Source organism: Seriola dumerili, unplaced genomic scaffold, assembly GCF_002260705.1.
Source record: "Seriola dumerili isolate Sdu_G_001 unplaced genomic scaffold, Sdu_1.0 BDQW01000432.1, whole genome shotgun sequence".
Lineage (NCBI taxonomy): Eukaryota > Metazoa > Chordata > Actinopteri > Carangiformes > Carangidae > Seriola > Seriola dumerili.
Window position 1 is genome coordinate 5,341,498 of NW_019174687.1, and position 24,960 is coordinate 5,366,457.

Genomic DNA, 24,960 nt, shown 5'->3' on the forward strand with positions numbered 1-24,960 from the left:
TTAATAAGATTCGTAAAGACAACTGTAACCACAGCCTCATTCAGTCTCAACAAACAATGCATTTATACGGGGTGTTCTGATTTATTCATATCCAAACAAAGACGCTGAAATAACTTCACTCTGAAACCCAACGTAGCCTTAAGAGGAAAAATTCCGTAATTCAATTTAGCAGCCTTCTCTTTTAAAGAAAAATCCTTCCAGCCTTCAGCCAAATACATTTACCAGTTTACAAAAGAAGCAATGAAACACAGCATTTGTATAAAAATAAAAAATAAAAAAACTGTTTTGCTGACACACATTTTAAACTTGCATTCCTGGGCGACTTTAGCAGGGATGGAGAACTGCTCAGTGTGAGTAATGAACACAGCAGCCATGTGTGTATTTGTGTGTGGAGCATTAAAGAAAAAAAACAGAGAGGTGAGACCATTAGTGATATGTAGTTGTCCAGACTTGAAGGGTTTTGCTGGAGGTGTGCTGTTTTTCCTATAACATGAGTTATGTGAGTGTAAACTTATGAATGTATTATTTAGGTGTGTACAGTATGTGCCCTTACAAACAGAGCACGGGAGTGTTTGCTGAATCAGCAACAGTCGAGTGCTTGATGCTGCCGTACCCTGAGGGTTCATCTTCCTCTGTGGTGGTTATACTGTAACAGAGTCAGGGGAAAGGAAGGAAGGGGTGAAGGAGTCTGTCACATCTCTCAGCGACATTCTCAGGTTATATGATCACAACCAAACTGCCAACAATGCAGATGTCAATTCATCAAATCACTATGACTATGACAACGGAGGAGCTCACACATTAAGGAAGTACTTATTTCAACCTAAATCACAATCTTATCCAAAACCTAACAACGTAGTTTTTGTGCCTGAAAATAGCCAATCGATGACCATTCCACAGCCTTAACCGTGTGTGTATTACGGTTACTATGACAACAAAGGTCCTAAGCTGCTAAAAGTGACTGGACACTCTATTGCAAAAATACTGATACAGGAGTAATGGAGCATTGAGTATGTTGATACAGCTAACAGTCACTAGTGGCAGCACAGAGCACACTAAGGCTCAGTTGTTCCCGTTTGTTCAATCTTAGATTTAACATGGTTTGAATCATGGTTTTTGCTATTGCTACATAGCCAACGTTAGCATTTACAGCTGTTTACTTACCAGTTTAGAAAATATGTTGGGAGTTCAGCATCAAACTTCATTCCTTTACTCGCCGGTGGAGAGGAACCCTCTTGTTTTGCTTCTGTTTCCATCACTTCTTTTCCGCTACTGAAGTTAGCATGCTAATCAGCTAGCCCGGCCTGAATGGACCGTTTCATCATTTTCTGATACTGAGTCACTCTAGCGTCCAGTCTGGCATTAAGAAGTAGCACTCCTCAGAGGACCTATTGTAACCTCTTGTAGAGTAAACGCAACAGTGCCTGAAGCTCATGGTATGACTGATAAGTAAACAGCTGTTCATGCTAACGCTAACTATGTAGCAGTAGCAAAACTTACAAAGAGCTCCTTTAACATAAATCACTCCTTCCCCATCACAGTGAGTTTTTTTTTTGTTACTTTACACCTGCCAGACATTGATTTGTATTTTCTCCATAAAAGCTTCCTATAAAATTACCTGCCACCTGATGAGTTTGTTTTTTTGTTTTTTTTTACCATTCCCATTTGAATCTAATGCTGGCCTTGGGTGCTTTAAATGTTTGGATTATAACTGTAGAGAAGCAGTCATTGACATGTTAGGACTGTTTGCTTTAATAGGTCTTTGTTGCTACGCAGTTAAAAACACATAAAGGAACTGCCTGAACTGCTTTCACTTAATTTTGATCTGCTTAGTTTTCCAAGTAATCAGGAGCCACAGTTTCCTGTCATTGGATTAAGTTATTTTTTCACTTCTTCTGTGGTCGACTCGAATTAGAACAGAAACATGTTTCTATTCTATTACAGAATTTATAATGTCACTGTACTTGAGTTACTGTAGTATTGTTCTCACCAAACACATTTAACAGAGACTGAAAACTTCATTATCATTTTGACTTTCTGCTCTCTATATCTGTGTCAGTGTATGTCTGACTATCTGTGCTGATCTCAGATTTCATTTCTTGTTTTGCGATACATTCCTGCAAAAAGTCATCGACCTGAAAAAAGCAACATTTGAATGAGCCTGAGTATCTGCCAACGCAGTGAGGTAATTTGGCAGTGAGGTAGATAACTCTGGATACAAGATAAGATTACTTGCCAAGTTTATATTTTTGTTGCAGCGGAGAATTGCTTTTATTGAAAGGCTTTTATTTTTTCTGAACCACCTTCTCGCTCTACCTAGCTACACCTGCCAAGTCAAATCTATTTGCAGACATTTTACAGTTTATTGTAACAAATGACAGAAAAGATCACCGCTCCTCTCCCATCCCTGTCTCTCTGTTTGTCTGTCTCCATCTTTCCAAATCCATCTTTTATCCCTTCCCTCCTGTGTTCCTTCTTTCCTCCCTATCTTTCCTTCTTACCCCTGCATCTGAACCCCCCCTCCCCTCCCCTCCCCCCAGTCGCTTCCCTATTTCCTCTGTACATTTTTACCCTCTTTTCCCCCGTATTAGCAAATTTGCTGTTATTTAATTTGTACAAAATGCAAACACGTGTTGGAAACCAGTTTTCCCCCTTTCTTTTTCCCTCACGTCCTCTCCTCTAGTCTGCACATCTCTCCAACTCCGTCTTTTTCTTTTACTTCTTCCCTTGTGTCACTCCTCTCTCCTCTTTGTTCAAGGTCAGTGGCTTCTCGGTGGGATTTCACATCAGACGCATGGAGCGAGGCTGGAAGCAGGAGGCTGGAGATCCTGATTGGCCCTCCCTGACCTTTTGTTGTTGCTCTCTCAGCAGTCCACTTCTCCTTCAGTCTCCTTCTTCTTCCCCTCCTCGCCCACTGCACCTTTCTCTCCCTCCACTTCTTGTACAAATTTACCTTCTCCTGTTGTCTTGCCTCTTGCCAGGCTGCCAGCCTTCCTTGCCTTCCCATTGCATCTCGTCTTCTTTTTTGTCTCCACTTCTTTTTCTCCTTCCTCTGCCTCTTTCTTTTCCACCCTCTCCTTTGCCAGAACAGTACACACACACACACACACACGCACACTCTGTAACCCAGACCAGCTAATTCATTAATTATGTTACAGAAGAACACACGGTTTATTCTTCACATGTACACAGCAGTCTGTGAATGGTGTGGTTTTGTAATGGTGGTGAATTGAGTTTTTTTTTAACGGGTTGGTCATGTTGGCTGGAAGCATGAATATGGTTTTCCAGGCGGTACTGTCTGTTTTTATTCTGAAATGCACACCATTAGAGAAAGCTAAGTCTGGTGCATTCGAAAAGTATTTCTTGCACAAAACGGTGACTACAGATGAGTCATGTTAATGTATTATCTTACATTTAATTTATTTTCATATAATGGTGTGTATGTGTGAGGGAAGTGCATGCAGGTGGGTGTCAGCTGGAAGGGAGGGTGTATTTAAGGAGGAGGGGTAATTAGAGAGATGTTAGTAATGCAAGGGAAATATTCTTACACAATTTTGCACTTTTTTTTGCACAATTCTAAAAATTCATGTATCCCATCATCAGAAGTGTTTTGTTTTTTTTTAAATGATGTGACTGAGCAAAGTGATTGAGCATCAAGTCTTTATTGTACTTTAGTATAAGGTTGCACACATTTCTCTACAGCACAGCCATTGACTTCTACTGTTTCAACCCTAGTCTGTCTAGAAAACTCTGGGGGTGAGGTGTCTTGCTGTCTTTGTGTCAGTCCAACACATCTTTGTGGAAACCAGCTGAATATAAATAAATCAAATAAATTTTTCTTGTGTGTGATACATGTTTTCCTGAATCTGGAATAAATAAGGTAAGAGTGATGTTCATTGGTCTAATGTTCTGGGATGAATTGGTTGTCTTACATTGCAAACATACTTGTCACAGCCTATCTCCCCTGGAAATGTAAAAGAGAATGTATTGGACTTCATTCAAAAGATCTGTTCCTGCGAAAGGTGCTTGAACTGACCAGGTGACCCAAGGAGGAAGACCACACAAGAATAGAGCTGAGGAGGGTTAGAAATGTGGTCAGTGGGCCTTTCGCTTCCTCTCCCCTTCTGCAAACACAAGTTTGTCTCTGTATCCAAAGTAAACTCTGGAACCTCCACTGCTGCTGAGAAGCCTTGAACTAATAAAATGTCCAGCAGCTCTTTAGGACGTAGTGTTTGGTGTCACATAGATAAAACCAGGCTGGAGTTAAGTGAAACCTCAAAGTGATATATAAAAGATTTGCATTTTGATTTTTGATTTTTTTTTTTTATAAAATAACATCTTTAAAACTTTTAAAAGTAACGGCACACAGGACTGTCTGCAGAGCCAGATTTAAACCATGATTTACACAAGACTGATTTAGCAAGTAGAACCTGCTCAGGTGGGGAAATTTCATCACTGTTTATCTTTACAGTGTTGGCAAAAGGATGTGTAATTATTGAGGCAAGCCACACACATAGAATTTGTCATTCTGGTTTGTGGCAATTTGGCAAACATGTTTCAGTTGAAAGATATAATTTCCCCTAAACAAAACACAACATAGCAAAAAAAAACACAGTAATCCTCTACAATTTCGTTCACTGAGAAACTTGGCTGAAAAAGGCTATATGAATGTTGCCATGAGACATTTATAAACACACAAAGAGGTAGTGTTCACACCCTCCCTCCCCATGTCGCAATGACACAGTCATGGGCATATTCCCTCATGATGTTTCAAAAACTTCAATATGGAAGAATATGTATTGAATAATAGTTCCCTATTTCTGTCATTCAAGTAGATTTTGTTTATATTTCTTTGGAACAGGACTACCTGGGTTAGAGAATAACATAATGCAAGTAGGAGCTGTGCAGAAAACTAGTATTTGTGGAAATGGATGTCATATCATAGGGGTATAGTCTGTTCAGTGAGATTCTGAAAGCCACTGTTCACAGGCCACAACCACATCCATGCGTATGCACAAGTAGTAGTATTCCATTTTGTGTGTGAGTGTGTGTGTGTGTGTGTGTGTGTGTGTGTGTGTGTGTGTATGTGTGAGTGTGTCTGTCTGGTTCATTCAGACCCTCTTCATATGATCACAGACCCTCATATTTACCCACATTCCCTCAAATCTCTGGTGCCTGCGTGCTGTCTGTCTCCATTCCTGCAGAGGGACTTTTTTTTTTTTTATCATGTCTGGGAAAAGGCTATATGATTAAAAAGATTCTGGGGTAATTTGCAGCTTAATTATTTACCAACACACATACACTTTTTTTTTTTTAATGATAGAGTGTTTTCAGCACACCTGTGTGCCTGGTTTGGAAGAAAACACATTTCTGTACTAACTAGTAGAATGTGATTTGATAATCCATATTTTGACAAAATTTAATGTGGGCTTCTGAAAACCGATGCCAGTGTTTTTTAAATGAATGCCCGTCGATTAATCAAATGTCTGCACTTTTCCAGGACAAGAAACAGAATGCACGAAAAGTGTTAAGACACTAAAATATGGTGGCCCCCGAGAGCTCAACGCACTGCAACACTGCAAAAACACATGCAAATAGACAAAACACAAGCAAATTCAACATATTCATCAATTTGACAACACATGCTGCAAACACAAGCAAATACAGAAACGCGCTGCAAATAGCACAGAGGACAACAGAAGTGTTTTCAGGGGACACAAAAAACGTGATGAACCTGGGATGCACTTGTTGTTCAATGCTTTTAACGTCAGAAGTCACAAGGCATTGAACGAGTGTGTCTTTTTTTAATGTGTTCGTTGTGGTCTGTGCTACTTGCAGCATGTTTCTGTATTTGCCTGTGTTTTCTTAAGTTGCAGTGTGTCCACTGTAGTAAAACCATAAAAGTATTTCCATGAAATTTAAGCAATGTGCTGTTTTTACGTGTATGTAAACATGACTGAGGATTTATTCTGTGATATGAATGATACCCATCCATGTGTAGCATTTATACATCTCTACACTGAGAGCACCTGGATGATTTTGGCACGCTCAGCTTTCAAAGTTTATCATGAATGACATTGAAATGGTAATGGAAGTTAGTAAAGAGTCATTAAAATTCTCATCCTATATTTTGGAACCAAGTCCACATTGCAGGTATGCAGTCTTCACCCTGACAGCAGTGTTTGGTTTGGTTTGTCTTGCCAGGTAGCTAAATGCCAGGACTAGCGAGTCATATTTTTGGCAGCAGGACAGCAGCAGACAGCTGGCTGACAGTGGCACTCGGAGATGTTAACCTGCCCAGACACTTCCCATCACCTCAGGCTTAACACAACCGCTGAGCCCTGCTGCAGGGGGAGACACACTTATACACATACTGTATATACACAGGAACATAGAAAACAAAGAAGCTAATTAGGATATATGAGCTAATTAGAGTTAATCTGTATTTGACACATGAGAGATCTGCTATTAAGTCTTAGTCTGTTATTTCTACTGATAGTTTGGTTTAAACAGCCTTTAAAATCCCTGACATCTGTACTTGACATTTGGTTGTTTTTCTTTTTTGTCTGTTTTTTTTTTTGTTTTGTTTTGTTTTGTTTTTTCAGTTTTTGGTGATCTACAAGTTGAGGCTGATTTTACTTTTCACCCACCGAACATCACTCAGGATAAGTGTCAGCTAAATGCCTCAAATGTAATGTAAAACATTTCCACCACTGACAAGTTTCTATTGAGAGATCATGTAAGGCTTCAACCCAAAACTTGCAAACAGTCATTTATCCCACAAATTAATGGCAACCTGTGAGAGACAGACGGACAGATAGAGTCAGGCGGGCAGGCAGGCAGCCAGGTACACAGGCAGGAAACGAGACAAGCCGACAGACAGACAGAGAGACAGACAGACAGGCACGTTCCCTCCTGGCAGCTCTGTTGGCCACATAACATAGCCTGGAGAAAGGCTTTGAGCGTGTGCGTGTGTGTGTGTGTGTGTGTGTGTGTGTGTGTGTGTGTGTGTGTGTGTGAGTACGTGTTAATGTGGCATCCACAAGAGCAAGTTCTTAATTTGTGTCATGCCTTTGAACATATTAGTCCTATGCCAATGGAATCCCAATCCTGTTGCACCACACATTTCTTTAAAACCAGACTGTTAACAACTTAAAGAACAGAAAATGTTAGTAATTTTCTGAATTTTGATCATGATATACTGTATATATTTCTATATTATATTATTTTATGTTATATTTTATCTGATATATATATATATATATATATATATACTCTCATCTGTAGCATCTGTAGAAATAAAGTTTGTTGTTCAGCAGTACATGGTGACACATATGTGCATATCCCTTCGATAGCTGAGATGGTGGAGCAGAGGACTGTAGGAGAGAGACAACAGTGCAGTGTGTGTGTGTGTGTGTGTGTGTGTGTGTCCAACAAATACAGCAAGCTGGTACACTTTCTGCATCTGCACCTTCTGTGTGTGTGTGGTCCAGGTAATGTTGTGGGCACTTAAATCTGTTTACATGGTCACATTATGGGTGAGTCTGGTCTGACCCATGAGTGCTGAGTAGACATGTAATAATGTAGTAATAACTAATGAGTACAGGAATGGCAACAGGTGTGGTCTCTGGTTTTTATTTGTTGGACACTAATTCTCTGTAACTGCTCCGCCTATAAAAGCCTCCTCCTTCGAGCCGGAGTTGAACCAGCGACCTAAGGATGTCAGCGCTGCTCTGCTCTCCTCCAGTCCTCCGATCTACCAACTGAGCTATCGAAGGTATACAATCTGTTTGTGTACTGCCGAAAAACAAACTTTATTGTTAAAGATGACTGCAACAATATATGTTGTGTAATGGTAAAGTTGTGAGCATGAACATCTCTACAAATTCTTGATGCTTAATCAGCAATATACATGATCAAGCTACAGATCTGTAGTAATGTCATACCAGCTGTTATTATCAACCTGCAGCTGGACTAGAAAGGCTGAAATTTCAGTTTCTGGACATGATTTACAGAGAGCTGACTGCCACCGTAGAAATGCTCTGTATGAGGGATGCATCAGCTTGTTTTTACTTTATCTACTGGACAGTTATTCTCTGTAACACCTATAAAAGCCTCCTCCTTCGAGCCGGAGTTGAACCAGCGACCTAAGGATGTCAGCACTGCTCTGCTCTCCTACAGTCCTCCGCTCTACCAACTGAGCTATCGAAGGTATATGAAACTGTTTGTGTACTGCCAAAAAACAAACTTTATTGTTAAAGATGACCGCAACAATATATATTGTTTAATCATAAAGTTGTAAGCATCTACAAATTCTTTATGCATATTTAGCCAAATACACAGTCAAGCTACAGATCTGCAATAATGTCAAATAAGGCAATATCATCAAGCTGCAGCTGGACTAGTCAAGCTCAAATTTCAGTTGTGGACATTATTAACATGGTTGATTCTTCCAAACACCTCACTGGCACTGTGGAAATGTTCTGTATGGGGCACGCATCAGCATGTTGTACATTGGAGAGATCTAGGTACACCTACAAAAGCCTCCTCCTTCGAGCCGGAGTTGAACCAGCGACCTAAGGATGTCAGCACTGCTCTGCTCTCCTACAGTCCTCCGCTCTACCAACTGAGCTATCGAAGGTATATAACCTGTTTGTGTACTGCCGAAAAACAAACTTTAATGTTAAAAATGACTGCAACAATACGTATATGTTGTGTGATGGTAAAGTTGTAAGCATGAACATCTCTACAAATTGTTGATGCTTAATCAGCAATATACATGATCAAGCTACAGATCTGTAGTAATGTCATACCAGCTGTTATTATCAACCTGCAGCTGGACTAGAAAGGCTGAAATTTCAGTTTCTGGACATGATTTACAGAGAGCTGACTGCCACCGTAGAAATGCTCTGTATGAGGGATGCATCAGCTTGTTTTTACTTTATCTACTGGACAGTTATTCTCTGTAACACCTATAAAAGCCTCCTCCTTCGAGCCGGAGTTGAACCAGCGACCTAAGGATGTCAGCACTGCTCTGCTCTCCTACAGTCCTCCGCTCTACCAACTGAGCTATCGAAGGTATATGAAACTGTTTGTGTACTGCCAAAAAACAAACTTTATTGTTAAAGATGACTGCAACAATATATATTGTTTAATCATAAAGTTGTAAGCATCTACAAATTCTTTATGCATATTTAGCCAAATACACAGTCAAGCCACAGATCTGCAATAATGTCAAATAAGGCAACATCATCAAGCTGCAGCTGGATTAGTCAAGCTCAAATTTCAGTTGTAGACATTATTAACATGGTTGATTCTTCCAAACACCTCACTGGCACTGTGGAAATGTTCTGTATGGGGCACGCATCAGCATGTTGTACATTGGAGAGATCTAGGTACACCTACAAAAGCCTCCTCCTTCGAGCCGGAGTTGAACCAGCGACCTAAGGATGTCAGCAATGCTACTGCTCTCCTACAGTCCTCCGCTCTACCAACTGAGCTATCGAAGGAATACACCTCCACTTTTCTACTGCTCAACAATCCACTTTATTGTTGAAGGTGACTGAAATAGTATACATTATATATGTCAATGTTAAAGTTTTTACACCTTTGAAACCGTAAACTAGTCGCCAGGTGGACTCACTGGCCTGTTCACACCTGGCATTAACATCCGTCTCGGTGATCCCATCACCAGGGTAAATAATTGCACTGCCCACAGCTCTGTAATGAAATAAGGTTTTAAATATTTGAAACAGTGAAATATTTTTGGTTCATTATGAAACTGGCAGGACTAATCAGACTGGTTAGTTAGTAGCTGGTCCTTCAGTGTGGCCCAGGATGCACTTGCTTTCACACTGCGAAAACAGTGTGAAGCCGATCACTTCCTAATATGGTCTGAATGATGGGCTCTCAAATGCATTCACACCTGTACTAAGAGCTGTCCTGTGATGGATGTTAATACCAGGTCTGACTTCACTGAAATGCTCTGTTTTTCACTTTATCTATCAGGAGCCTAATCTCTGTAACTGCTCCGCCTATAAAAGGCCTCCTCCTTCGAGCCGGAGTTGAACCAGCGACCTAAGGATGTCAGCACTGCTCTGCTCTCCTACAGTCCTCCGCTCTACCAACTGAGCTATCGAAGGTATATAATCTGTTTGTGTACTGCCGAAAAACAAACTTTAATGTTAAAAATGACTGCAACAATATATGTTGTGTAATGGTAAAGTTGTAAGCATGAACATCTCTACAAATTCTTGATGCTTAATCAGCAATATAAATGATCAAGCTATAGATCTGTAGTAATGTCATACCAGCTGTTATTATCAACCTGCAGCTGGACTAGAAAGGCTGAAATTTCAGTTTCTGGACATGATTTACAGAGAGCTGACTGCCACTGTAGAAATGCTCTGTATGAGGGATGCATCAGCTTGTTTTTACTTTATCTACTAGACAGTTATTCTCTGTAACACCTATAAAAGCCTCCTCCTTCGAGCCGGAGTTGAACCAGCGACCTAAGGATATCAGTATTGCTCTGCTCTCCTACAGTCCTCCGCTCTACCAACTGAGCTATCGAAGGGGGTCAAGACAAACTCGTCACTGTGTACACGACAAGTCAATGATCATCCTGTGCTGAGCATTTCAGATGGTGTCGGGGTTAAGTAAGGCAGCTGTAATGGTGCTGTTCTTTCAGCTCTGGAACACTTTAATCGTGACATTTTCCCTTTTAAGCTGAGCCGATAAAAGAGATGATGTCCAGGAAACTGGCTCTTCAGGATTCAACCTTGTGAATCCATATATGTACATAAAAGGTAAATGTTGTATGGAAGCACACATGTGTATTGTATCCACCATCTACATTGATCAGCTGCCAAATGTAAAGCATGTCCCATCTGAAACGTGGGATAATAATCTGCCTGAAGGTTGTGGGAGAGTTTACCGCTGAAAGCAGCTGGACAGACACATGATCACATAAACACACCACAGAGAGTCCAGTGTGAGGCCACACCATACAGAAACAAATGATATTCATTGAACAGTGTTTTGCACCGAGGCAACACAATTTTCACTTTCACACACACTGAGAATGAGATGGAAAGCAAACAGATCCAAGTCACTGAGGACGACTCAGGAAAGATTTAACCTCCAAAAGCAAAACAGAAATACAGACCTGCATATACAGATGCAAAAACAACATGAAGCCTGTAAAGTGTATGGACTGTTGTACAGATATATAGACTGCTGTTGTGACAATTGCAAGGTATACAGTAGAAATACCCTGTTCACCTTCACCGCTGAACACAGTGCCTTGCTGGACGATGTCAAATTGTTTTGTGGCTAAAGCTGTGATTTGACCTGCCATCAGGCTGTATAACAGCACAGCCAAAGACAGTGGCTCATGATCTGGACTACTGAACTATTATTACTACTACTGAATTATGTCTTTTTGGACACTTGATTGTCCCCTAGGGGATATATAAAGTATCTATCTATCTATCTATCTATCTAGAGGGGTAGAGCACAGCCTAATCCGGCGGGGGAGAGCTAGCCCTAAAAGGCACCTCTCCCTGACTCTACCTCCCTCATTGTCTTGGAGAGTGGGGGAGTAGGGGGAGGTAGAGCACAGCCTAATCCGGCGGGGGAGAGTTTAGCTCAAAAAGGCATCTCTCCTTGACTCTACCTCCCTCATTCAAAATGGCCACCACTTTAGCTATAGCCAAATTAATACTTATCATAGGATTTAGGATGTTAAGCTTAGGGAGCTATTCACTGAGTCTGGTCCATTTTCTGTAGCACAAGTTTCTTGTGTTTACCTTAAAAAAATCTATCTGTCTAATCTATCTATCTAAAGGCAAGCTTCAGCATGTGAAACAAGCAAGGACAACCTTGTTAGGATAAGGTTAAGCAAGTAGTGGTTATGGTTAGGCTGGGGTTAGGTGGGGGTTAAAACATAACACTAGAGTTAGAGTTGTGTGTGTGGTTTAGGTGTTACTTGTATTGTTTACACAGTGACTTTATGGACACTTGTCTTCCTTATTGGGACAAAAAGCAAATCCCCATAACATAAAGTTTAGGTCGAGGTTAGTATAAGGTTAGTGTGCGTGTGTTTATGTGTGGGTGGATTCCAGGTATTACTCCGTTATGGGGACCTAGGTCTGTTTACACAGTCACATTATCAGGACTTTTTCTTATGGGGACAAAAAGCAAATCCCCATAATGTAAGGTTTAGTTTAAGGTTACGATTGAGGTCAGGGTGTGTGTGTGTGTGTGTGTGTGTGTGTGTGTGTGTGTGTGTGTGTGTGTGTGTGTGTGTGTGTGTGTGTAGCCAGGTATTACTCAAGTTGTGGGGACCTAAGTCTTTTTACACAGTCATATTTTGGGGACTTTTATGAGGACAAAAAGCATATCCCCATAGCGTGTGTGTGCCTACCTCTGTAATACCTACAACCACAAAAGACTTCTCCTTCGAGCCGGAGTTGAACCAGCGACCTAAGGATAACACTGCTCTCCTACAGTCCTCCGCTCTACCAACTGGGCTATCGAAGGGTCATGCCTCACATTTGTGTAACAACCTGTTGGAAAATGTCCAGGTCATGAAAATATGAATAATAGCTGCATTAGATAGAGCACCAGGCTGACTCTTGATAGTGCCACAGTCAAACAGATGAAAACATTCAACAGTGCCAAACAGTTAACTACATTTTAACCGGATCCAGGTCCTGCAGCAAAGCTGTCAGGAGAGAAATGTTTTCAATCTATAATCATTAATTATTAAAGGTATGTGGTTATACATAGTCTCGTTCTATATGTCTTTATATATATATATATAGTTACAGGATTTAATCAGGTCAAAACTTTGGACTTTAATGTTTCTGCTCCAGTCCACACATGCAAGTGGAGCAGAGAAGACACATGTGGAAACTCCAGATCAAATGTCTCCTTTCTCCTTCCTCCTCCAGAGGGAGGAAACTCCATTTGGCCTCCGCTGACAGGTCAAGGTAGTCAGAACCGAAAATAATAGACTTCCACAGAGTGTTTAGTTTACGCCGTGCTGTGACTGAGCTGGTTATTACTCATTTGTCAGTCCACAGGCTGACGTTGCAGTATGGCATGGAGAGAGTGGGAAGGGTTTCATTTATAAATAATAATTAGTCATCATCCTCTCAGACTGAGCTTTTTTGGGTATAAATTAAACCTTAGCTTCACATTTCAGTTTTAGGTTTAAGATCTACGTCCTTTCACTATGGAGGTCTGATTATGCTTAGTAACCTGAGGACTTTACTTCAGCAGCAGAGAAACTATGGTTCTTGAAGATGGTAAATCAATCATTCAGTTGCTACTACTACAATTAAATGATTGGTGTACCTTTCTTTGAGTTAAGAAAATACTGTAATCATTATGTTTATGAAACTTTTGGGGTAATGAAGTGCTGAAAATAAAGCACTTCTTACAAGGGTCATTAAGAAGGCCAATGTGTATGATGCTTGTCATATATATATGGCAAAGAATCAATTGAATAATTAAATATCTTCGCTGTGAGCAGGATTTGAACCTGCGCAGGGAAACCCTATTGGATTTCAAGTCCAACGCCTTAACCACTCGGCCATCACAGCTTGATGTACAGACTTTTTGCCTCCATCACCACTCCAAACAGCTAACAGTGAGGCAGTGAAAAAGCAACTTAATGGTTAATGGCAACGCTTTTATCTGATGTTCTCATCCAGAACAACTGCTGAGCAGGGAGGAGGGTCTGTGTGTGTGCTGGTGAAGGACACTGTGTCAGGACAGATGGCTGATAAAGACAAATCTCAGAACTTCCAGCTCCAGAACAGCTTCTAGTGTTGCATTTTCCAAAAATACCAAGAATGTTACAAAGATCAGTTCTTTGTACAGTGATTTTAAAGCTCAGTACTGTGGAAAACATTTTACAGGGAAATATAAAATGTGACTAAATAGTGCAAGGATTTAAGAGTTTAATATTCAAAAATAAGAACAATACAGAAGGCTTGAAGAAACGGACAGGTAAAGGTACTGATGCTTAGCTTGATAGCTAAAAAGACACAAAGTGTAAGGATAGTTTTGGTCCTGTTGGAAGCCAGGTCTTCGGTTATCAACAGAGGCTAGCAGTCTCCCCCTGCATTCAGTGCTTGTGCTAAGCTAGGCTAAACTAAACTGATCATAGGTTAAAAACGTGATAAGTGAGTGCAGAAGCATAAGAACTGCAGCTGTACTGCATGATAAAATCAAGCTTTCAACATCCCATCATGCTCTATGACATGTATAGAAATGCTGAGTGGGCCCAGTTCACCATGAGTTTGAATCAAGATGGAAATAGGAGAATATCTGCATGACTTTAAAGAGGGTTGATTGTTGATTATTGGTGAATACACATACACACACATTTTATACAAAGAAAATGGTATAGGCCCGAATGTTTGACCACTAAAGTAATGGGGGTCCAGTGGTATTTTCCCATTGCCTATCCTATCTATTATGTGGATCCACTTATCCATTAGTATGAAAGGTCACTCCAAGTCAATACAGAAACCATTTCACACTATAATGAATCAGTCATGAATGAGTCATGACGCTATGAATTCTATCTGATCCGCACCAGTGATATCTTTATAGAGGCATTTATTCTGTATGTATACTTCCATTTCATACTTTTTGTCATATTGAGTGAAGCGGAGTGTAGATACTATGTCAACAGATCAGTCACATGTTTCTGTCCTGATGCTCAAATTCTTGCTTTCCAAAATTATGTATCTTTCATTGATCCGTATCACATATCATCACTGAACTCCCTCAGAAGCCGATTTCAGATTGGAAACTTGTTCATTACTGCAAAAATGGCCTTCTCCACATCTGTTTTACAGCTGAGCTCGGCCCTCTGCAGCCACTGAGCTCACTCTTTAATAGTTTTGTCACTGGAAAATTCATAAATTAATATCTTTGCAGCAGAGATCAAGTCTGTTCTGTTTAGCATTGAGCAGCCAGGCTGGTTAGCTGAATCCCTCAGAGGTGAAATGTCTCTGGAAATACGGTCCATGTCAAACCTGAGCCTTGGAATTCTGGGAAACGCATTTAGTGCTACTCCCACAGTAACAGAGTGAATTTTATAGTATTAGAGTCCATCCCAGCAGTCAGTCACCAACTCCCCTCTGCGCATGGGAAACCGTAATTTCCCCTGTAATTACATTAAGCACAGAATCTCCCAGAATATTAGCTCAAATGGAGAGGAATGTGCAGCACTCTCGCCTGGCCACCCCGGGATTGTCTATACTTCTGAATGCTGTGTTTGTTTTCAATTGTGTTTTCTCTAAACCAAAACACTGGAGCCTCTCAAGGAAAAAGAGGAATGGCCACAGCGGGCTGTGGGATCTCTGCTGCTGCAGATACAGATGTTTATTCGATCACCCAAATACAGATATAAGGTTTCATGGAAGGGAGAGGGAGGGGGACATGTCGCCAGAAGCGAGGTGAACGGCACAGCAGAGCTGTTTATGAACTACGAGCTTTTTAAAAAGTTTTATTTTAGAATGAGACATCCAGTTCATTTACTCCGACATGAAAGGGTTCCTTACCTATGTTAGTAATGTTAGCGTTAAAGTTATGAGCCTCTTTTAGACTTGCTGCTTGTCATCTTTTCCAATCACATGAGTTTTTTAAATATTGACAGCTAAATTTTATTTATATAACATCCTGGAATAAAAACACATGCACCTGCAGTGATTTAATGGTCAATAAAAAGAGTAATTGCCCATTGTACTCCGAAAATTTTCCAAAAAGGGATTGCATAAATGTGTTGAATTTAATTTAATTTGATCTAAGCCACTGTACAGTCTGACATGGCTCACTGTAATGAACAGCAGTAATTAGGATTTAGACATAGATCAGCATAAAGAAAAATAATCCTCAAATAAAAATGTAAACAATTCCTCTAGCTGATCCAGTAGCACTGACTTACTTCTGTTCTGCAAGCAGTTACACCTTGGCCTAACACATGTTAATACCAGCACAAGTAGTCACATGTTAATACCAAATGGGCTGTGTAAATGGGCCGTCTGTGTCTATGTACACCCACGCATTTTTACTTTAAAACCTGCCAATTTTCTAGGAACATCTTTCATTGGGTTTAATTGGTCCTACCTACCCATTAAAGGAGACTACTAGACTGTGAAAACCATTGAGTCTGCACACACGCCAAGAATATTTGAAATGATTGTGCATGTTATTCTACTGCATTATGAATCAGTAAAAGAAAATTAGCTTCTGTTTGGACATTGCTAATTCTGTTGGTTTGGACACACCATTTTAATAAGGTGAAGCATGGGGATTCATTATTAGATAAACAGTGGAGCCTTATTACAGCCCCAAAAATTACTTTAAGAAATGCTGTGAAAACAAGTAAAACCTGAGAGACACGGTTCGTCTGACAAGAATACATCAGATTAAGTAGAGAAGAATGTGAGGGTGCAGTTGTAATTCAGGGCCAGTGTCATGAAAATACTGAGAGTTAACAACTGTGCTATCAGCTACTGATGGATTTAGTTTCATTACATTCCATAACTGTTGTTCCTTCTTTTGCAAAGTGGTTAAATGAAGGATAACCAGATTTAGTCCCAAGTACACTGGACACTCATGCAAACTTCACTCTCTACATTTTTACGTAATTTCTGGTGATTAAAGGATAGTACATTGTGTTGTTTTGGAAATGCATGCTCTGTGGCACGCAGACACAATTGTCTGTCTGCGACTTAATCCATATTTGCACAGAGAGTGTTTTTCACAAGTCACTCCCATATAATTACGCTGCTAAGTGTTTGAGAGGGAGACAGGGGAGGAGATCTGGGTGGTCTCCTCTGACTTCCTCACTCCCTCCAGCACATCGACCGGAGACCTGTGATTCACCACCATTAGCATTCCACCACACCAAACTACCCGGGATGTGAGTGAGGAGCAGCCACAATGTCTCCATGTCTGACCCCCAATTTCACTGTTGGATTAAAATAAGGCCATCAGTTGCTGTTTTTACTGTTTAACTTTGAGCAGATTGGATTGTTTACTTTTTAGTACAGTGTTTAATATTATCTTTTTGCCCAAATTGGATCTTCCTCCACAGGTGTCCTAAACACAACTTTCTAGGTTCAAATCCAGAAAAGAATTTTATCTCAAACTATCCTCTGCCCTCTGAAAACTTTTTCTCTCTTACTTTACTTAAAGTTTTGCTAGTGCTAAATAGCCAGCATAAGCGTTGACAGCTGTTTACTTACCAGTCTTGCCAAAAGCTTCACCCATCATTGCATTTACAAGTTGCCTTATAAAACACCCTCTGAGCAGCGCTAGATTTTCAGAGCAGACTGGAGGCTACAGTGACTCAGTATCAGAAAGTGAAAAGATGGGCCAACCAGGGTTGGGCTAGCTGGTTAACATGCTAACTTCAGTAGAAAAAAGGAAGTGACAGAAATAGAAGCAAAATAAGAGCGTTCCTCTCCTCAGAGAGCTGAAGAAATGAAGCTTGATGCTGAACTCGCAACGTTTCTGGTAAGTAAACATCTGTTAATGATAATGTTGAATGCTAATGTTGGCTATGTAGCAATAGCAAACTAGGTCCAAGACCTATCTCTCCATCAAATTAGAAGGAACAACAGAAATGTATTTTTCTTTTTGGACAAATCCCATTACAGACAGACTATTGTAGCCTCCAGGATTCAACACATGTTCCCTCTAGAGTGAAAAAATGAACTACATTGGTTCAGAGATGGACTACATGACTATGTTTTAGTGACCAATGTTTTTTTGTTGTTTTTTTTTTTTTTTTTACGAGCAATCTCTTGAAGTTGTGCAAACAATTACTGTCTTGAGTGAAAGTAGGTAGACGAAGCCTGCAAATGTTACAACACTGCAAAGTCCTTTAGAGAGAAGGTCGCACAGGACTTGTGGCTTGTTTGGACAAATCTATAGACATCCATTAGACATTGTTTAGACAGATTTTGGTGAAATCAGGCTTAATGAATATGACAAATTGTTGGGATTTGCATGACTTACATGTCAAACTATGTCCATCTAGGTAAAAGAGATCTAAATTTGGTTTAGGTTAAGTCCTTTCAACTAAATTAAGTTCATCTATGTCTTTAAACCTGCAAATCCTCACTGGGAGAAGAGTTCAGTCCTTTTGGTGCTTTATTTTACAAGCTTACACCGTATAAAGTTTGGGATATGTTTATGATGGATGGGGAAGTGGAAGTGTCCCTGCTTCACCCACCAAATTAGAGTACAGGTGATGAGAATATAATGTCAGCTTCTTCCTGCTGCACAGACAGATATTCAGCACTGGCAAACTGAAAGAGGTTACAGCACAAATTCCCAGCAGAGAAACAGATATCCAACTGCTCGCCAACAGGTGCTCACTGTTAAATAACAACATGACAAAACATTTACTGCCTTGTCAATCAGAAGATATGCCAAATAAATACTTCTATGCACGGTAGTTCTGCATGCCAGGTCACTGTCAGGACAATTATTTCCTTGGTGAGTTTGTCAAGTAAGTGAGGCCAAGTCCAGTCACACAAAATTAATGTTAGCTTCATGCAGATCTTTCTACCTCAGCTCCTGTTTCCTGTTGTGGCATTTATCTGTCATCCATGATTATTTATAGCTTGCTGCTTGGACTGCGTCCTTGGACTCTTTTACTGCATGTCCAGTGAATGATCTAGGGATTCAGGTTCTGTGTCACTCATTATTAAGTTGCTCTGGAAAAAGAACATCAGTTTAATTCCTAACATGTAATGCAAAATGTAGGCATGGCTACCTAGCTAGCTGTCTGCCCAGATGCTTTAGCCTGGAGCCATATTGACTCCTGCCTGACTACCGGTCAGCATGGCCGCAGGCACTATTTACGCCGGCTCATGCCTGAGCCTACACAGAGACGTCAGTCTACAAAGTCAGGCTCACTTCTGATTGGATGAAACAACGGCCAAAAACCTAGAGAAGGCCCCCAGGGACCCACAAGGCCATGTTGTGGTACCTCGCTCTTGCTCTCACTAACCCTTTCTGTTGCTCTTTCTGAATACTGATTTCATATTGATTGATGCAAATCCACAGCTGCAGCCCGAGATGACTGTGACAGTTTGGTTTTATTCTGTTATAAAACAATGTAGGGTTTTGTGCATCCATATTCAAATTACTAAATGGAAAAATTTATGAAACAGACAGTGAAGCACAGAAAATGACCCATCTAATTTAAATGCATTGTTGCAATGTAAGTTGGTTGTTTACCAGGGAGCACATCATTTTAGGCTACATCCACAGTAATATTGAGACCCCTAAAACTCCTGGGTAGCATTGTAGTCTGGACCGGCAGACCTTTGCAAACGATGACGTAGACACTAACATCGTCTCCCGAACGTAAAGCGTGGTGCATGTCACAGCTGGTGTGATCCCATTACAAGATGGACTGTAATTTCATTTGTTGGACACACATTCAAAAGCCTCCTCCTTCGAGCCGGAGTCGAACCAGCGACCTAAGGATTTCAGCTGTATTCTGCTCTCCTACAGTCCTCCGCTCTACCAACTGAGCTATCGAAGGAATAGCACTACAGTATTTAATTTTTTTTTTTAATTTTATATTTTATTTTTAAAGGTTAGGACACTAACAATGTCACCAACAGTAAAAGTGGAAGAGTAAACACTATTGAAAAAACTCATACAACAGAAATCTATTTAACTTAAGTTGTGCCAAACAAAGGTAAAATATACATACAATGCTGTCAATTAAAACATTTGTAGCTGCAGTTTCCTGCTATGCAAATTCTTTTTGCCTCATATTAGCCAATATTATCAACCTGCAGATGTACTGGTCAGGATCCAGTTTCAGTTGAGGACAATGTTCACATGTGTAATTGCAACAACTTCACTGAAACTATGGAAATGATCTGTTTAGTGGATGCAATGGAACAGCATCAGAGTCCCCATAATATCAGGTTTTAGTTAAGGTCACAATAAAGGTTAGAGTGCGTGTTTGTGTGTCTGTGTGTGTGTCTGTGTGTGTCTGTGTTGGTATTACACTGTTGTGGGGACTGTTTGCACTTTCACATTATGGGGACTTGTCTTCCTTATGGAGAAAAAAGAGAGTCCCCTCATTATAAGGTTTAGGTTAAAGTTAAGATGTATATGGACAACAACCTCTTTAACAGCTACCCACAAAAACTTCCTCCTTCGAGCCGGAATTGAACCAGCGACCTAAGGATGTCAGCATTACACTCCTACAGTCCTCCGCTCTACCAACTGAGCTATCGAAGGAACATAAGAGGGTAGTGCAGCAATAGGCTGAACAATAAACTTTATTGTTAAAGATGACACTAACAATATATATCATGTAACAGTAAAATTGGAAGCATAAAACATCTCTACAAATTCTTTATACGTATTTGGCCAAATACATGATCAAGCCTGATAGCTGTGAGTAGCTGTCAGCTCATATCAGGCAATATCATCAACCTGCAGAGGACAAGTCAGGCTAATGTTTCGGTTGCAGACATGTATTGTAACAAGACAAGTATTGGACAGTTATTCTCCGTAAGAGCTCCACCTATAAAAACCTCCTCCTTCGAGCCGGAGTCGAACCAGCGACCTAAGGATTTCAGCGCAATGCTCTCCTACAGTCCTCCGCTCTACCAACTGAGCTATCGAAGGCGTTGGCAGAGCATAGCCCTGTGTACACTACACATCAATAATCACGCTGTGCAGCGAGATGCTGCACTTGTTTCGACTGCTGCCTAGATTAAGTCAGGCAGAACAGTTTAATTGTGGGGTTTTCCTTTTTTAAAATGAGCTGAGAAAGGTAGATTATATATTTATATACAAATTCATCTCTCTGATATACAGGTCTTTCTCACATGAAACCTACCTGACTGCTTGTTTCTATGGTGAATATGTATTGTGTGTATGTGTTGAATGTTTCCAGCATTTTGTGGCATCCATGCCACACCCTACCCAGCATTTGTATGGTGTTGTCAGTGAGTGTATATGGAGTATATTATTCAATTAATTTACATGCCTGATGTCAATAGTAACTTCAATGATACTATGGGAGGTGGATGAAATACAAGTGCATTAGCTTGTTTTTTTCTGTCAGGTGCAGAGTCTCTTGACAAACCCTGATCTTTCCCTGAACCTAACCGAGTTGTTTTTGTGCCTAAAACTAACTAAACCTGTACCACATCATTATCACATTATAATAGGTTTAGTTTTCAATACTGATTTTTAAGTTTATCTGTCACATATGTCCTGCTACCATGTGGATGCTATGTCAGAAGGTAGAGACAAAGGTTGGAGGGCTTGTTGATTAAACTTGAACCCAATACAAGCTGATAATATTAGAAGTTGGTGTATTAGTTGGGCTCTGATTATATACTAACTTTGAAAAGGGCTAAACTTATGGCTAGACATCACTCAGGTCATACAAATGCATGCATAACATATGATCATTTAAATGAAAATACGTCAGATTGAATTTTGTGTGTGAATGTATGAATGTTTGTGTTTAAATGTATGTGTGTGTTTGAAGTTATATGGTGTATTTACTGAGCAATTTATTCACTAAAAACAAACCTTTAAATAAATGGGAACTATCAGGGGAAACTGAATTTTAAGAGATTAAAATCAACTTGCAAAACTTCAACTTCACAAACGACAGAGTTTTTGCCTGTCCGTCCTGTCTCTTGTGTTAAACATGACACAAAAAGCTGATATTTTTAGGATACTTAAGTGGAGAGTGATTATCTCATGCTGCTTGTATGTCATTAAAATGTACACTTCTGTTAAAGCAGAAAATACAGGCTTGTTCTGCCGTTGTATATTCATGTCCTTTGCCCTGTGTTGCAACATGCTTATGCAAAGCCACCGTGTCTTGACTTGACTTGACTTACCCTCTGAATGAATCGTGGCCCAGCTGTTGACTAATAGTCCACATTCACCACTAAAAAAACACCATGTCACCACTCCTTGTGTCCGGAGCGTGGGTGGTGGGAGCAGGGAGGGGCTGGCCTAGTAAATAGGTTGGTGTGGTTGAGGGGGGAGGGCAAATAGGAGTTGTAGCATTGTATTGTTTGACTGACAGTGAGACAGCGAGGGGGAACGGGTGGTCCCGGCCCAGAGACAATGACTGAGAACACGTTGCCTCTCTGCTAAGCCCCCCTTTTTTGTGGTAGGGTGGGAAACCCCTTACAAATAGCCATCACAAGCATGATTCATGCCTTTATTGTGACTAGGGAATCTCCTTGGTGGAAATGTGGCACAGTCTCCGATGTCATATTGTTGTGCACGGTCAGAAGCACTATGTGATTAGCTCAGGAGAATGTGGAAGCGTCTGGCTGTTTGTGCTGCAGATGTAAGAAAAAAAAAATCCCCTTTTACAAAATAAGTTAAACACTGTAATCTGCAGAAGTTTGGTAGTATCAAATAAAAATCTGATAATGGAGTAAAGAAAATGTATAGGTAAGATTTTTTTAATCAAAATGATTCTGGTGCTACAAAATACTATCTGACACTGTGCTTAAGATTATTATTATTATATATCCTTTATTTGTGGTGGTATGTTTGTTTTTATTTTAGATTCTGTCATCCTAAACTAAATGTTCTATGAATTGCACTTTCTTTTACTGTGTAGGTGAGATTTGAGGATATTTTTAATGCAGGTCATCAACTTATTAATTTCAAAGGGGAAATGGGTGTAAGTAGGATGCACAGTCAAGAGTGTGCTGATATTTTTTCCCCCACATTTACTGGCTATAATGAAATGTGTGTGCACGCCCTGCAAACTATTCACATTATTACGTAAGAGCAGAGCAAATAGCCGACAAAAATTAGATGTTGTAAATGTTAATAAAAGTAAGTGTTGAGTATATCCAACTGCTCAGTATAAGATTGTTAGCTTTGTTGTAAATTTTCCAATAAACATATATTTATCAGTTATTTTGTTAACATCCCTTAACTGATGTGGCGATGCAAAAATAACTATTGAAGCTTCAAATTTCACTGTTGGGAAAAAGTTAGAATATAGTGCCAAATAAAGGATATTCCATAAAATAAGGCAAATAATCCTCATTAAACATATTAGCATTACAAAAGAGCACAGATGAGAGAATACAGAAAATTCATTCATTCATAGTTTTTTTTATTTTTTTTTTTAAACATATACATGTTTAAAGTTTTTGTGCAAAAACTGTTAAATGGTATATAAAATATATTTCCATTTGCTTTACATTCTTTAACTGAGTTTAAAACTGTTTTTATTCAAATGGTCAGTGTGGGACTGTTAGCTTTGTTGTAAGGGCTCCAATCAACAAACTGTTCATCACCTTATTTTAACTTCACTTAACTGGGCTAACAATGCAAAACTCTCTTTAGCAGGAACATACCTCCTGAGGTTGAGGCTGTTTATTCAGAGGCTTAGGACTGTATTCAGTGAGGAGCTGTGGGGGGGGGGGGGGCACGTCAGAGTATCTTCTTACATTCGGCCCAATTAACAATACAATGGTGCAGGGATTTGCAAAGAATCAAGTAGGCCTATTTGTCAGCATAAATCTGTTAATTATTTGTGTAAATTAGTTCCCAAACAATAATTATCACCTACAATTAGGTAAGAGGAAGAAGAGAAGGAACTGTCATTAATTGTGTTTAAAATGCTGATAACACCAATTAGCCGCTACATTCGTCCCTGCTGCTGCCACCCAAAGAGCGCTCTCCCCGTTGCGGAGATGAAACTCATTACGCCCCCACCCACCTCCGATGCAGAGCGTTCCCAGTCATACTGGTTCAGCTGGTCAGCCATTCAGCTCCAGCTCACATGGACACACAGAGCTGTAATGTAATCTGGCATGAGGTCATGAAATTTGAAGGCAAATCGTTCCCAGCATGGAAAATGATACAGTGGGACTGGCACTGATAGTGACCCTGTGAGAAAACAGGAAACACTGATGACCACAAAGAGTGCAGATGAAGTAACATTTGGAAGGTCAGTGTGTGTTCTTAAGTAGCCAAATAACCTGCTGAAGCATCCTAGATGGTGAACTTTTATCTGCTAAGTCAGTGAACGTTGCTCAGATAAGAACGAAGAAAAGGACGGAAACACACACAGAGAGATCTCAGCAGCAACAGGTGTGTATTAAAATACAAACTTGAGGACTTGCTGCCTGCTCAAAGCATCACCTGTGATTAAGTGCAAACAAACTTTACACACCTTGGCAGCAGATTAGAGCATGCAGACTCTCCCTGATTTCACCATGCTCTGAATGGGAGTGCCAGTAAAGTGCCCAAAGTGTAACAGAATGTGAAACAGGCTGAGCACACAAGGTTTCAGCAAAAAACCACAAAACTTTTTAAAGAGCAAATAACGCACTCTTCCATTCCACAAATTAAAAGTTGAATCCATGAGCAATGAAAAAAAAAACATTGCAGAATTTAAGTGCATAACAGCTGACAGCAAAGACAACAAGGTCAGTAGCACTTCTTTCATTATCTATATTGCATTCACCGCTGGTAGTCAGGGCTGGTAAGACCACACCACGGACCAACCGCAGAGTTTTCAAACTAAACCAGGTTCAGCAGCCTTTCCAAAAGTCTCTGTTTTAGGGGCGCCAAAAAACTTTGGAGTAGTGGGGACGCCAGGAGTAAACGTAGCAAAAGTCATTGGTTTTAAATCTAAGTGTGGACGTAGCCTTGGTCTGTAGTTTATGGTGGCTAATGCTAGCCAATGTTTGAAAACTTTTCTGTGTAACTGACATTTTAGGGTCAGTTTGCTAGCAGCTAGTTGCCTATTTACACATCCAGCAGGAGACCGAGCTACTAGAATTTACATTTCTGATGAACTTAATGTAAGTAATGTGTTTACTCTCCCTTTCTCTGTCGTGGTCTTCGCTAATTGTCCAAGGGACAAGGGAAAATCTAGCTATTTTGCCA

The 24,960-nt window shown here is 40.2% G+C and overlaps 12 non-coding genes across 12 annotated transcripts; all 12 read right to left on the reverse strand.

Annotated features, from left to right (window-relative positions):
* Positions 1-7,685: 7,685 nt before the first annotated feature.
* trnas-gga lies at positions 7,686-7,778 on the reverse strand. The gene is made up of 2 exons: positions 7,742-7,778; positions 7,686-7,721 (listed from the first exon to the last, which is right to left on the reverse strand). It is a non-coding gene; the product is annotated as a tRNA-Ser (tRNA).
* Positions 7,779-8,119: 341 nt separating this feature from the next.
* trnay-gua lies at positions 8,120-8,212 on the reverse strand. The gene is made up of 2 exons: positions 8,176-8,212; positions 8,120-8,155 (listed from the first exon to the last, which is right to left on the reverse strand). It is a non-coding gene; the product is annotated as a tRNA-Tyr (tRNA).
* A 336-nt stretch (positions 8,213-8,548) lies between these two features.
* trnay-gua lies at positions 8,549-8,641 on the reverse strand. Its single transcript has 2 exons — positions 8,605-8,641; positions 8,549-8,584 (listed from the first exon to the last, which is right to left on the reverse strand). It is a non-coding gene; the product is annotated as a tRNA-Tyr (tRNA).
* Positions 8,642-8,986: 345 nt separating this feature from the next.
* Positions 8,987-9,079, reverse strand: trnay-gua. Its single transcript has 2 exons — positions 9,043-9,079; positions 8,987-9,022 (listed from the first exon to the last, which is right to left on the reverse strand). It is a non-coding gene; the product is annotated as a tRNA-Tyr (tRNA).
* Positions 9,080-9,415: 336 nt separating this feature from the next.
* On the reverse strand, positions 9,416-9,509 carry trnay-gua. Its single transcript has 2 exons — positions 9,473-9,509; positions 9,416-9,451 (listed from the first exon to the last, which is right to left on the reverse strand). It is a non-coding gene; the product is annotated as a tRNA-Tyr (tRNA).
* Positions 9,510-10,049: 540 nt separating this feature from the next.
* Positions 10,050-10,142, reverse strand: trnay-gua. Its single transcript has 2 exons — positions 10,106-10,142; positions 10,050-10,085 (listed from the first exon to the last, which is right to left on the reverse strand). It is a non-coding gene; the product is annotated as a tRNA-Tyr (tRNA).
* A 341-nt stretch (positions 10,143-10,483) lies between these two features.
* trnay-gua lies at positions 10,484-10,576 on the reverse strand. Its single transcript has 2 exons — positions 10,540-10,576; positions 10,484-10,519 (listed from the first exon to the last, which is right to left on the reverse strand). It is a non-coding gene; the product is annotated as a tRNA-Tyr (tRNA).
* Positions 10,577-12,458: 1,882 nt separating this feature from the next.
* Positions 12,459-12,543, reverse strand: trnay-gua. Its single transcript is given in 2 exon segments — positions 12,459-12,494; positions 12,507-12,543. It is a non-coding gene; the product is annotated as a tRNA-Tyr (tRNA).
* Positions 12,544-13,528: 985 nt separating this feature from the next.
* On the reverse strand, positions 13,529-13,610 carry trnas-uga. The gene has a single exon. It is a non-coding gene; the product is annotated as a tRNA-Ser (tRNA).
* A 5,885-nt stretch (positions 13,611-19,495) lies between these two features.
* On the reverse strand, positions 19,496-19,588 carry trnay-gua. Its single transcript has 2 exons — positions 19,552-19,588; positions 19,496-19,531 (listed from the first exon to the last, which is right to left on the reverse strand). It is a non-coding gene; the product is annotated as a tRNA-Tyr (tRNA).
* A 625-nt stretch (positions 19,589-20,213) lies between these two features.
* On the reverse strand, positions 20,214-20,301 carry trnay-gua. The gene is given in 2 exon segments: positions 20,214-20,249; positions 20,265-20,301. It is a non-coding gene; the product is annotated as a tRNA-Tyr (tRNA).
* A 303-nt stretch (positions 20,302-20,604) lies between these two features.
* Positions 20,605-20,694, reverse strand: trnay-gua. The gene is given in 2 exon segments: positions 20,605-20,640; positions 20,658-20,694. It is a non-coding gene; the product is annotated as a tRNA-Tyr (tRNA).
* Between the last annotated feature and the right edge of the window lie 4,266 nt (positions 20,695-24,960).